Source organism: Gossypium arboreum, chromosome 1 (genome assembly GCF_025698485.1).
Source record: "Gossypium arboreum isolate Shixiya-1 chromosome 1, ASM2569848v2, whole genome shotgun sequence".
Lineage (NCBI taxonomy): Eukaryota > Viridiplantae > Streptophyta > Magnoliopsida > Malvales > Malvaceae > Gossypium > Gossypium arboreum.
In genome coordinates, this window is record NC_069070.1 from 15806279 (window position 1) to 15818967 (window position 12689).

Sequence of the window (12689 nt, forward strand, 5' to 3'; positions counted from 1 at the left end):
GGGGTTTATATAGATTTTGGGGCACATGGCCGTGTGTTTCGCTATTTTTAAATTTGAGCCCGTCTGGAATTCGTCCCATGCTCATGTTCTTTGGGCATGTTGGTTCACATGGCCGTGTCGCACGGCCGTGTCCTACTTCGTTCACTTCTCTTACACTCGCGTTCAAATGCGCACGCCTGTGTTGGTTTGACAGAGTCGACCACGGGTGATAGGCACGGGCATGTCACACGCCCGTGTTAATTTTTCAGTGTCAACCACGGCTTCAAGACATGGGCGTGTGGCACTCACGTGTTATTTTGACAAGTTCGCCCACGGCTACATTCCATGCCCATGGCAATTTATCGCATCCCGTGTTGGGGAAAAACTTTGCCTTGGTTTTACATGGCCGTATCGCACGGCCGTGTCTCCTCCCGGTGTGAGCACGGCCTAAGACACGCCCGTGTACCTGGCAGTGTGGTTTTGTTGCTCGGGTTGCCTCCCAAGAAGCACTTATTTAGAGTCTAAGCTCGACTTACCTCCCTTTTGCATGGCCAGGGTGGTGCGAGGAGTTTACTCTCCTCGTTCCTGCTATCAATTTCATCAAAATAAGGTTTTAGATGGGTACTATTTACCTTAAAAGTTCCAAATTTGGGATGAATTACCTCGACTGTACCGTATGGAAAAATGCTGAGTACCATAAGAGGGATTGCTCCGTTAGGTCCAAGAGTGGCAATATAAGGGTCTGCTGCATCTAGTAGTACTTTGTCTCCAACCTTAAGTTGATTTGGTGAAATATTGAGCTTGTCATGGTGTGGTTTTGGTTTATCGTGTGTCCTTAGTTTATGTGTTCGCCATTCATCTAGTTCCTCGATTTGTAGCCTTCGTTCTTCATAGATGGATTCTTTGTTGTTACTTGAACATGGTTAGTATTAGTAGGATTACGAGCTTGAAGAGTAATTGAGTCATCACCCACACGAAGTGTGAGTTCACCTGTACCAACATCAATAACAGTTCTAGCAGTTGCTAAAAAGGGCCTTCCTAGAATTAGAGGTGCGTCACTACCCTCTTCTATGTCTAGAACAACAAAATCAATTAGGAATATAAATTCATCAATTCTTACAAGTACATCTTCAATGATACCTCTAGGAAATCTGATAGTTTTATCGATTAACTGAATACTCATCCTAGTTTGTTTGGGTTTCGCAAGACCTTGTTGTTTAAACATTTTGTAGGGCATGACATTAATACTAGGCCCTAAATCAGCCTAAGAATTTTTAACATTTAAGCTACCAATTAAACAGGGAATTGTAAAACTCCCTAGATCTTTCAATTTGTTGGCCAGCTTGTTCTATAGAATGGCTGAGAAAACTGCATTTAACTCCACATGCGATGCCTCATCCAACTTCCATTTATTTGCTAAAAGCTCCTTTAAGAATTTGACTGCGTTTTGCATCTCCGAAAGAGCTTCAATAAACGGTAAGTTAATGTGTAATTTCTTTAATAGTTTAAGGAATTTACCAAATTGTTCATCTGTGCGGTCTTTCCTTGTCGCATTAGGTTATGGCACTCGTGGTTTGTACTCTTTACTTATCGGTTTTTGCTCACTATGGTCTACCTCGCCTTTACGTTTACTTACCACAATTTCTTGCCTCGGTTCTAGTTCAGGTTCAACTAACCCTTCCTCGTCTTGGATGGTAATTGCATTAAGTTGTTCCCTTGGGTTAGATTCAGTGTTACTCGGTAGGCTACCTTGTGGTCATTCAGAAATCAATTTGGTGAGTTGGCCTATCTGAATTTCAAGCCATTGGATCGATGCCTGTTGATTCTTAAGTGTTTTTTCGTATTTTGAAAGTGAGTTTCCAACATCGAGATAAACTTTGTTAGCATCTCCTCAAGGTTCATCTTCTTTTCTTGTTGGTAAGGTGGTTGTTGAAAGCCTGGAGGTGGTGGTGGTCTCTGATTCCCTTGGCCTCCCCATGAGAAATTTGGGTGGTTCCTCCATCCTGCATTGTAAGTGTTACTATAAGGATTATTTTGAGGTCGAGGATTATTACCATATAATTTAATTGCTTATTTTCCATGATGTGGCCATAAGGTGGGTATTCTGAATTGCTCGTCTCTCCTCCACTTGCATTGCATTGCATTGCATTATTGGATGAACCTATGAAGAAGCAAGAAAACCGTTAATTTTTCTATTCAAAAGTTCTACCTGATTAGAGAGTATGGTGACCGAATCAATGTTAAAAACGTTGGCCGCTATCATTGGCTTTGTCCTCATGACTTGCCACTGATAATTATTCAGTGACATCTCTTCTATAAATTCATAAGTATCCTCAGGTGTCTTATTATTGATAGTCCCACCAGCGGCTGCGTCAACCATCTGTCTAGTTGAAGGATTCAGGCCATTGTGAAAAGTTTGAACCTGTAGCCAGAATGGTAGCCCATGGTGAGGGCACCTTCTCAACAGATCCTTGTATCTCTCCCATGCATTGTAGAGTGCTTCTAGATCCATCTGCACAAAAGAAGACATATCATTCTTCAACTTAACTGTTTTAGCTGGTAAAAAATATTTAAGTAAAAACTTTTTGGTCATTTATTCCCAAGTAGTGATTGACCCTCGTGGTAACGGGTTCAACCACTGTTTAGCTTTGTTCCTCAGCGAAAAGCTAAACAACCGAAAGCGTATAGCTTCGTCAGAAACGCCATTGATTTTAAATGTGTCGCAAAACTCCAAAAAATTCGCCAAGTGATTATTTGGATCCTCATCCTGCAAACCATCAAACTGAACAAATTACTGTATCATTTGAATCGTGTTAGGTTTCAGTTCAAAATTATTTTCAGCAATAGCAGGCCTAACTATACATGACTCAGTTCCTGTTAAATTCGGTTTAGCATAATCATACATAGTGCGCAGAGCAGGATTCTGATTTACTAGATCAACATCAATCGTATGAGGTAGCGGATTTTCTTGATTTTCAGCCATCTCCTCGGTTGTGGTTTGAATATCATCCTCTTGCTCTTCCTCTGTGTATCTTAAGCTTCGCCTTATTTCTCTTTGGTTTCTATGAGCTGTGCAATCGATCTCACTATCAAAAAGTAATGTTCCCAACGGGTTTCTTCTAGTAATACATTATAAAAAACCTGCTAGAAGCGAATAAAAGAGAAAATTAGAAAAGAAAATAAAAATTTAAATTGCAATAAAAAAATAAAATGGCTAAAGTAATAAAAATCAAGTGTTCCTAATATCTTAGTTCCCCGAAATGGAACCAAAAACTTGATATGCTTGTCGCGATAAGTTTTAAAATTTATAATTAATCGTTCTTGAAACTAACTATTATCACGATGAAGGCAAGTGTACCTATCGAACAGTAGTATAGCTTTAGCGAGACAGGATTGTTGAACCCAAAGGAACCAAGAGTAGTAGTAATTACTTTCTTTTTATTATCTAACCTAAAAGTTAAGGGATTTGTTTATCTACACTAATTACCTAAACTAAGGGTGCACAGAGAGAAAATTGGGGAAAAAGTTTTGGGAAAACTCGATTGATTAAGACAATACCCAAGGAAAAATCCACCTAGACTTCACTTGTTATTTGACTCTAAATTAGAAGATTTATTCATTTGACTTGATCCGTAGAAATCCCTAAGTTATATTATTATCTCTCTCGAGACTAATAACATCTAACCCTAGGTTGATTAATTGAAATCTCTTTCTAATTATCACCCTAGTGTTGCATTAACTCGATCTATGGACTCCCTTATTAGGTTTCACCCTAATCCGGCAAAATCTTGTCACCCTATCTCTAGGCGTGCAATCAACTCCGCTTAATTATGATAAATTTACTCTTAGACAGGGACTTTTGCTCCTCTGAATAAGTGCATTACCTTGAATCAATATCCTGGAATATTAAAACAAGATTTAAGAACACATAATTAAGAACAAATCAAATATTTATCATACAATTCAGATAATAATAACAAGATCCGTCTTAGGTTTCATTCCCCTTAGGTATTTAGGGGGTTTAGTTCATAATGATGAAATGAAACATCTCAAAAGAATAAAGATAACAAAACATAAAGAAAACCTAAAACTCCTAAAGAAAATTGAAGGAGATACTCAGTCTTGATGATGAATCCAGCTTCTAAAATGGATCAATCAGCTTTCCTTAAGTAATTTCTTGCCTCCCACTCTATGTATCGCTTCTAAGTGCCTCCTCAGGTGTTTAAATAGGCTTTAGAATGCCTAAAAGCCCTCAAGAATGGCATTTTTTAAATAGAACTAAACTTGGGCTCGACAGGGACACGCTCGTGTGCGATTTCTTCAATCCGTGTTAAAGGCTGTTACATAGGCACGGGTGTGTGGTCTACCCGTGTGAGGAAGTCCAGGCCATGTTGATTTCCCATGTTGGTCTATTTTCTCCATTTTCAGCCTGTTTCTTGCTCTTTTTACTCTCCTATGCTCACCTAAGTATAAAACATGAAATTAAAGGATTTGGAGCATCGAATTCACCAAATCTAAGGATAATTCATCCAAAAATGTGCTAAGTATGGGATAAAAATATGTATAAATTACGGTTTATCATTCGGCTACTACCAGCTGCGAGTAAAAGAGTCGGATGTACCTAAGACTACTTTCAGAACAAGGTATGGCCATTATGAATTTCTTGTGATGCCTTTTGGATTAACAAATGCACCAGATATGTTTATGGACTTGATGAATAGAATCATTCGGCCATACTTAGAAAAATTTATTGTTGTGTTTATTGATGATATCCTGATTTATACCAAGGATGAGACCAAACATGCCGAGCATTTGAGGACTATTTTATAGATTTTACGAGACAAGCAACTTTATGCTAAATTTAGCAAGAGCGAGTTTTGGCTCCAAGAGGTAGGATTCTTGGGTCACATTGTTTTGGGTGAAGGCATCCGAGTTGATCCAAATAAGATATATGCTATTGTCGAGTGGAAGTCACCGAAGAACGTAATCGAGGTTAGAAGCTTTTTGGGCTTAGTCGGTTACTATCGACACTTCGTGAAAGGATTTTCGATGATTGCAACTCATTTGACGAGGTTGCTGTAAAAAGATGTTCAGTTTGAATGGTTAGAAAAGTGTCACCATTGTTTTGAGAAATTGAATCGTTTCTAACCGAAGCTCCAGTTTTAGTGCAACCCGGCCAGGAAAAGAATTCATAGTCTATAGTGATGCATCCTTGAATGGATTGGGTTGCGTGCTTATGCAAGAGGGAAAAGTAATAGCCTATGCTTAGAGGTAACTAAAGCCGTATAAGAAAAATTATCCAACACATGATTTGGAGTTCGCTGCCATTGTATTTACCTTGAAAATTTGGAGACACCATTTGTATGGTGAAACTTACGGTGTATTCACCGATCATAAGAGTTTGAAGTACTTGATGACTCAAAAGAAATTGAATATGAGATAGCGGAGATGGTTATATTATGAGCTGATAATTGATTATCACCCGAGAAAGGTGAATGTGGTCGTCGATGCTTTGAGTAGGAAGTCCTTGTTTGCATTGAGGGCTATGAACACACGATTGGCGTTGTCCGATGATGGTTCAGTTTTGGCAGAGTTAATGGCCAAACCGACATTCCTATAAGAAATTCGCGCAGCCTCAGATCAATGATAGTGATTTACAGGCCAAGACAGCACAATGTGAGACGGTGTTGAGTTAGATTTTTGGGTTGATTCTAATGATTGTTTGATGTTTCAAGATAGGGTCTGTGTACCCAAAAATGATGAACTTATTTAAAAAATTTTACAAGAAGCACATGATAGTCGTCTGTCTATTCATCCGGGAAGCACCAAGATGTACAATGATTTATGGAAAATGTACTTGTGGAATGGCATGAAAAGAGACATCTTTGAAAATGTTTGATATGTCAACATGTCAAGGCTGAACACCAAGTACCTTCAAGTTTGTTACAGCCTGTGATGGTACTCGAATAGAAGTGGGACAAGATTACCATGGATTTTATGGTTGGATTGCCGGTAACTCTGAAAAAGAAAGATGTTGTATAGGTTATAGTTGATAGACTAACGAAGTTGGCTCACTTCATTCTGACACAGATTGATTACTCTCTTGATAAACTGGCCTACTTGTACATTTTCAAAATTGTGAGATTACACGGATACCATTATCGATTATTTCAGATAGGTACCCAAGATTCACTTCGAGATTTTAGAAGAAGCTACAAGAAGCCTTGGGTACAAAGTTGAGTTTTAGTATGACATTCCACCCACAAACTGATGGTTAGTCTGAGTGAATGATTCAAACTCTCGAGGACATGTTACGGTGTTGCATCCTTGAATTCCAAGATAGTTGGGAAAAATACTTACCTTTGGTGGAATTTGCCTACAACAACAATTTTCAGACGAGTTTAAAAATGGCACCTTATGAGGCATTATTGGCTGGAAGTGCTGAACTCCACTGTATTGGACAGAGCTCAAGGAAATTCAGATTCATGGAGTTGATTTAGTCAAGGAAACTAAAGAAAAGATTAAAGTGATACGGGACTGTTTGAAAGCGACATCGGATAGGTAAAAGTCATATGTTGATTTGAAGAGAAAATAGATTGAGTTTCAAGTTAGATATAAAGTATTCTTGAAAGTGTATCCATGGAAAAATGTCTTATGATTTGGTTTAAAGGGCAAACCGAGTCTAAGGTTTATCGGACCATATGAGATTACTGAGAAAGTTGGACCGTTAGCCTATTGATTAGCATTGCCTTCCAAATTGGAAAATATTCATGATGTATTCCATGTGTCCATGTTGCGTAGATATAGATCAGACCCCTCACATGCGATTTCACCAACGAAAGTTGAGATTAGATTGGACATGACTTATGGTGAAGCACCGGACAAGATTCTAGCTCGAGAAGTCAAACAGTTAAGGAATAAAAATATAGCCTTAGTGAAAGTCTTATGGCATAGAAATGGGGTGGAAGAAACCACATGGGAACCTGAAGAAGTCATGAGAATTCTAGATCCGAACCTATTTACTAGTAAGACTTTCGAGGACGAAAGTCCTTTAGGGGGGAGAAATGTAACGTCCCAAAATTGGGCCTAGCCAGAATAGTGGTTTTAGGACCATAAATCAGACATTTAAATATTTTTTTATGATTATTATGAGGTCTAGGATATGAAAATAAGTATGTCTTAAAGTTTCATAAAGAAGTTCTAAGTATAAGGTGTCCAATTGGTAATTAGGGACCAAATTGAATAAGTTCTTAAATTTTGGTTCTAGAAGAAATTTTTATGAAATTGCTCTGAATTATTAATTAGAAGGTCTTAAAGAGTAATTTTCTCAATTTCTAAGCTTTTGGACAAAAATGGGCATGCATGGAAAATTTTGAAAGGTTATTAAGGTAGGGCATTATGGTCATTTGGCAATAAACTAAATAAAAAGGGGAAATGAAAGCAAAAATCAGCCATTTTTCTTCTCCATGCTTCCGAAAATTGAAGGGTCTCCATAGCTAGGGTTTTCAACATTTTCAAGCTCAATAGTAAGTACTCCCTAGCCCCGTTTTTAACATTCTTGAATTTTTGAGATCTTCGTAACAAGCTTTCTCTATTTTTACCCATTTTTCAAGCTAGGGTTCATGTTTAGAAATTTACCCATGCATAATATGCTTGTGTTTTGATGATTTGTGGAGGAATATGAGATTTTAGAGGACGGTAAACAACTTTTACTAAGTAGTTTTTCATAGAAATAGCTTAAGGGACCATTTTGTAAAAGTTGTGAAAATGGGTAGAAAAATGTGAAATGAAAGAAAATGTAGGCTGCTATAGCAAGAAAAATATTCGGCTAGGCTTGGATAACCTGGAAATTTCATGCATTTCATTATACGAGCCTAGGGACTAATTTGTAAAAGTGTGAAAGGTTAGGGGCAAAATGGTTAATTTCCCCTAGTATGAGTTTTAGGACGAAAATGAACATTGTGAGTATTAATAATTTATTTTTACTGATATAGACCTCGAGGAACCAATTTTGAAGGTCGACCGTGGAAAACGAAAGGTTTCGGAATAATTGAAATAATAACTTGAAGCAATTACCAGGTAAGTTCGGGTAACTCGAAGTAAACTCTTAATATACACAAAATGTATATATATATATATATATATATATATATATATATATGAATGTATGACAATTTAGACATTTGTTACATGATAATCCATGAAATATGGTAGTATAGTTTAAAAGGGAATTAAAGTTCCCAATTGAAATAAAAGGATATCTGATGGGTTTCTCGAAATGAATTGATGGTAAAAAGGATCTAGCCCAGATGGGTGTTCCTTTTATGATCGAGCCTCTCGAAGAAGAAGTGTGTTGAAATGGATTTAGCCCGGACGGGTAATCCGATTAGGGTCTGAATTTAGCATGAATTGGTAGTTCAGACTTGAGCACATTAGAGTACATGTCATAGTAAAAGATTTAGCTTAGACTGGTAATCCTGACATTACTCTATGAGTTTACATTATGGGGGATTTAACCTGGACTGGTAATCCCACCGCAAGAGTGAGGTTCACGGGAGTGTGTATTTTAAATGATCACTTACACGATTTGACAGTAAATGAGATATCCATTGAGATTCTGAGAGGTTCAATGCGATTAAAATGAGGAACGAAAATAGAAATGCTTGAATTGATGAGCTCATCTAAGACTAATGCTTTAATGTTCTTGCACGAGACTAACTTGATGGTTGAGTGTATGTGATACGGAAATCATACTATGCATGTTTGACATGAATAACCATTATGGACGTATGCTAAATAATCGATAAGTTTACCTTCCTGTTATTCGAACTTACTAAGCATATGAATGCTTACCCTGTAATATCCCGAATTAGGGCCTAATCGGAATAGTGGTTTCGTGACCACAAATCTGAGATAGAAATAATTATTTTATAATTATTTTGAGGTTTATGATATGAATGCATAATTGTGTGAAGATTTCGTGAAGAAATTTTGGGCATAACGAGTTTAATTTAAAGTTAGGGACTAAATTGAATAAGTTACAAAATTTGCATTCTAGAAGTTTTTAGTATGAAATTACTTTGAAATATTAATTAGGAGGTCTTAAATAGCAATTTTACCAATTTTAAGTTCATGGACAAAATTAGGACATGGAAGGAATTTTTGGAAAGTTTAGTAGTAAGGGTATTTTGGTCATTTAGTTATTAAAATGAATTAAAAACAAAATTAAAAGCCAATTTTTGTCCATCTTCTTCATTAGGCCGAAATTTCAAGGGTTCTCCATAGCTAGGGTTTGTTTCAAGCTTCCAAGCTCCATAATCAAGAAAGACGTGGAATCGACCTCAATCGAGGAAAAGAAAAGATTGTGGACTAAATTGCAAAATCTTTGTATTTTGGTACCAAGGTAAGTTCATGTGTAAATAATGTAGCATAATTGTTATTTTTAAGTTATTGATGTTAATTATATGATATGCTGAATTTTATTATGAAATGTATGCTTTGTGGTTAATTTCAAATAATATGTAAATTATGTGAACTACTTGTTAAATATAATTGTTACCGAGTATTGATTTCGGCATTCTACGGAAGACGGCAAGGATAAGTGTTCGAGGAAAAATCCCGTTTGAACCTTAGGAATAGATTAGGATACAAGTGACATGTCACTAGGATGGTTGAGCATCCGAACTCGTTGAGTTGAGTCCGAGTTCACTTATGGATGCGAATGTCCGAACTCGTTGAGTTGAGTCCGAGTTCGTGAGATGTAACTAGGCATCCGAACTCGTTGAGTTGAGTCCGAGTTCACTTATGGATGCGAACGGCCGAGCTCGTTGAGTTGAGTCCGAGTTCGCTTATGGGCGGGTTACATGATTGCTTGATTGAATATGTGGCACTTATATGCAAATTATCCATGTATCCGAATTATATTCGGATGTGTTTAACGGGTAAAGTTCTACTCAATGGAGGAATATTTGAGATGTAAAGAGAAGTATTGGTGAGTGATGTGAAATGGTTATTTTGGACAGGTATGTATTTAACCCTCGGGTTGAGTATTGATACAACCACTATAAGGTAATAAGATGATGAAAAATGATCACAAATGTGATATGTGTTTTAGTGATGTATGCTAATGTTGATTGGTATAACTGTTTGTTATGTTACTTATTATTTGCATATGAACTTACGAAGCATTTATGCTTACTCCCTCCTTCTTACTCATTGTAGTTTTGGACAAGCCACTCAGAGTCGGGATAGGCGAAGCTCGATCCACACTATCCTAAGACTTTTGGTAAATGGCTTGTAAATTTAAGTATGGCATGTATAGCAATATACCTATTTTGTGTAAATGATCTTATGGTATGGTTGTGGAATGGTTGAGGAAATGCTTGATCATGATAAATTATGAAAATGGTTAGTGTAGATTATGTTTGATGTTAAGGAAAACTATTAAGATACTTAGTGCATAAAAACTCATAAAAAGGATGAAATTTGCCATAAATAGAATACTGCAACAACACTGATGCGAGTTTGAAAATTTACTAAAAATCATAGAAATTTAATTTGGTGATGGACTACATATCAAATTGAAGCTTATTATGTCTAGTTTCACATGAAATAAATGAAACAGGTAAAGGAATTATATGTTAGAAGATATTTGAATTTTAGTGAAACAGGGTCATAGCAGTTTTTGAATCCCCTATTCCAACTTTAGAAATTCATCATAAATTATAAAGATATAATTAGGTGGTATATTTTATATCCTCAGAATCCTTATTGAGTCTAGTTTTATTAGAAACAAATCTCATAGTCATATGAATTTTTTACAGAGAGAAATGTGGTTCGTAGTAAACAGAGGTCAGACCAGTCGAGTCCTGAAACAGGGGTAATTTAACTAATAAACTGTACTAATTGGCCCAACCAAAAAATTTTAGAAAAAAATTAGTAGATAGGTATATGAGTCTAGATTCATGGAAAATTTACGGATCTTGATTTCAAGTTTCGTAACTCGAGATATGATTTTTCTTGTGACTGTGACGCAAGTAGCTTAAAAGCTGTGAATGTAGAAACAATAATCCAAAGTTCTAAAAATGTTAAACTAAGCTTAGTAACACCTCATACTCGACTCCGGCGATGGTCTTGGGCGTGGGGGCGTTACATTTAGTGGTATCAGAGCAGGTTTAGTCGGTTCTCGGACTACGTGTTGTATGTATGGATTTTGCTATACATGCCATATGTATGAATTGTGACAGTGTGACGACTTCTGACCTTTTAAATGAATTTTTTATATATTGTAAATGGATCCCGATCCAGTATTGTGGCGATGAAGTAGAGAGTAATGCGCCACTCATTGAAGGAGCAGCCATTGAAAACCCACCCCTACTGTTGGTCGGGGAGGAGGAGAAAGGGATCGGAAGCCTTTCTCCAAATGATGAGTGCATGGTACATCGAGTTCGTTCAGACGAACCCAAATGTACGACCTCCCCACCTCCCCAATTCCTCAACCTATGCCTCCAATGCCTCAAGGAGTGGATATGATAAAATTTCACAGAACCCCATTGATAGAATTAAGTAAACAAGGGCTGAAGAATTTAGAGCAAATATTGATGATGATGCAGAAAGTAGAGTTTTGGCTTGAAAATTCTATCCGGTATTTGATGAATTATCTTGTACACGAAGAATGTTTGAAATGTGCTACATCTTTGTTGAGAGATTTAGCCTATAATTGGTGGAAGACTTTGATTTGGTGGTACCGAAAGAGAGGGTAACACAGGAATTCTTTCAAGAAGAGTTTGGAAGAAATATATTAGTAAAAGGTTTATTGATCGAAATGTAAAGAGTTTCTTGAGTGAAGCAAGGTAATATGACGATCTCGAATATGAAAGAGAGTTTGTTCGATTGAGTAAGTATGCGGGGAATATGTTCCTCTGAAGCCAAGATGTGCCGACGATTTGAAGACGGGCTCAACGAAGACATTAAAGTATTTGTCGGGATCCTTGAACTAAAAGATATGGTAGTCTTGGTTGATCGAGCTTGCAAGGTGAAGAACTACTTAAAGAAAAGAAAAAGGTAGAGGTGAGACTAGAAATTGGAAGAAAAGACCAATGAGTAGTTCATTTTCACAACAACCTAGAAAGTCAAGGAATATGAATCCTCGTTCCCAAGCTTCAATTTGGACAATCATATAGGAATTATAAGAAGCAAAATGTGGGTCCTAAATCTCGAATATACTGCGGCCGGTGTAGGGAACTCGAGATTTGTTAAACCCGAGTGCCGTGATGTGGTAGAAATCATTTTGGTTCGTGTAGAGCAAATGAATGTTTTCGATGTGGTTCTCCGGATCATTTTATTAGAGACGCGAGAGAGAGTGAGAAGAAAAATTTCGAATGTAAAAGCTAGTGGTGCGACTCGAGGGAAGGTATCCGAGAAAAGTGAAAGTGAAACAAGCAAGAAGAATGTAGCGAGGATGCACCGTTAGACTGAAGGAAGGGCTCCGGCTAGAACTTATGCTATTAAAGCGTGAAGATGCTTCCTCACGATGTGATTACCAGTACATTTTCCTCTATAATGTTAATGTTATTGCTTTGATTGATCCGGTTCTACTCATTCATATGTGTGCATGAAATTGGTGTCAAGTATGAATATACTGTTGAGAACACGAATTTATGATTAGAGTGTCGAATCCGTTAGGCAAATGTGTATTTGTTGATAAAGTA

The 12689-nt window shown here is 37.1% G+C and overlaps 1 non-coding gene across 1 annotated transcript; it reads left to right on the forward strand.

The window, feature by feature from the left end:
• Positions 1-2417: 2417 nt before the first annotated feature.
• On the forward strand, positions 2418-2524 carry LOC128282556 (small nucleolar RNA R71). Its single transcript, XR_008272860.1, has one exon. It is a non-coding gene; the product is annotated as a small nucleolar RNA R71 (small nucleolar RNA).
• Positions 2525-12689: the final 10165 nt, after the last annotated feature.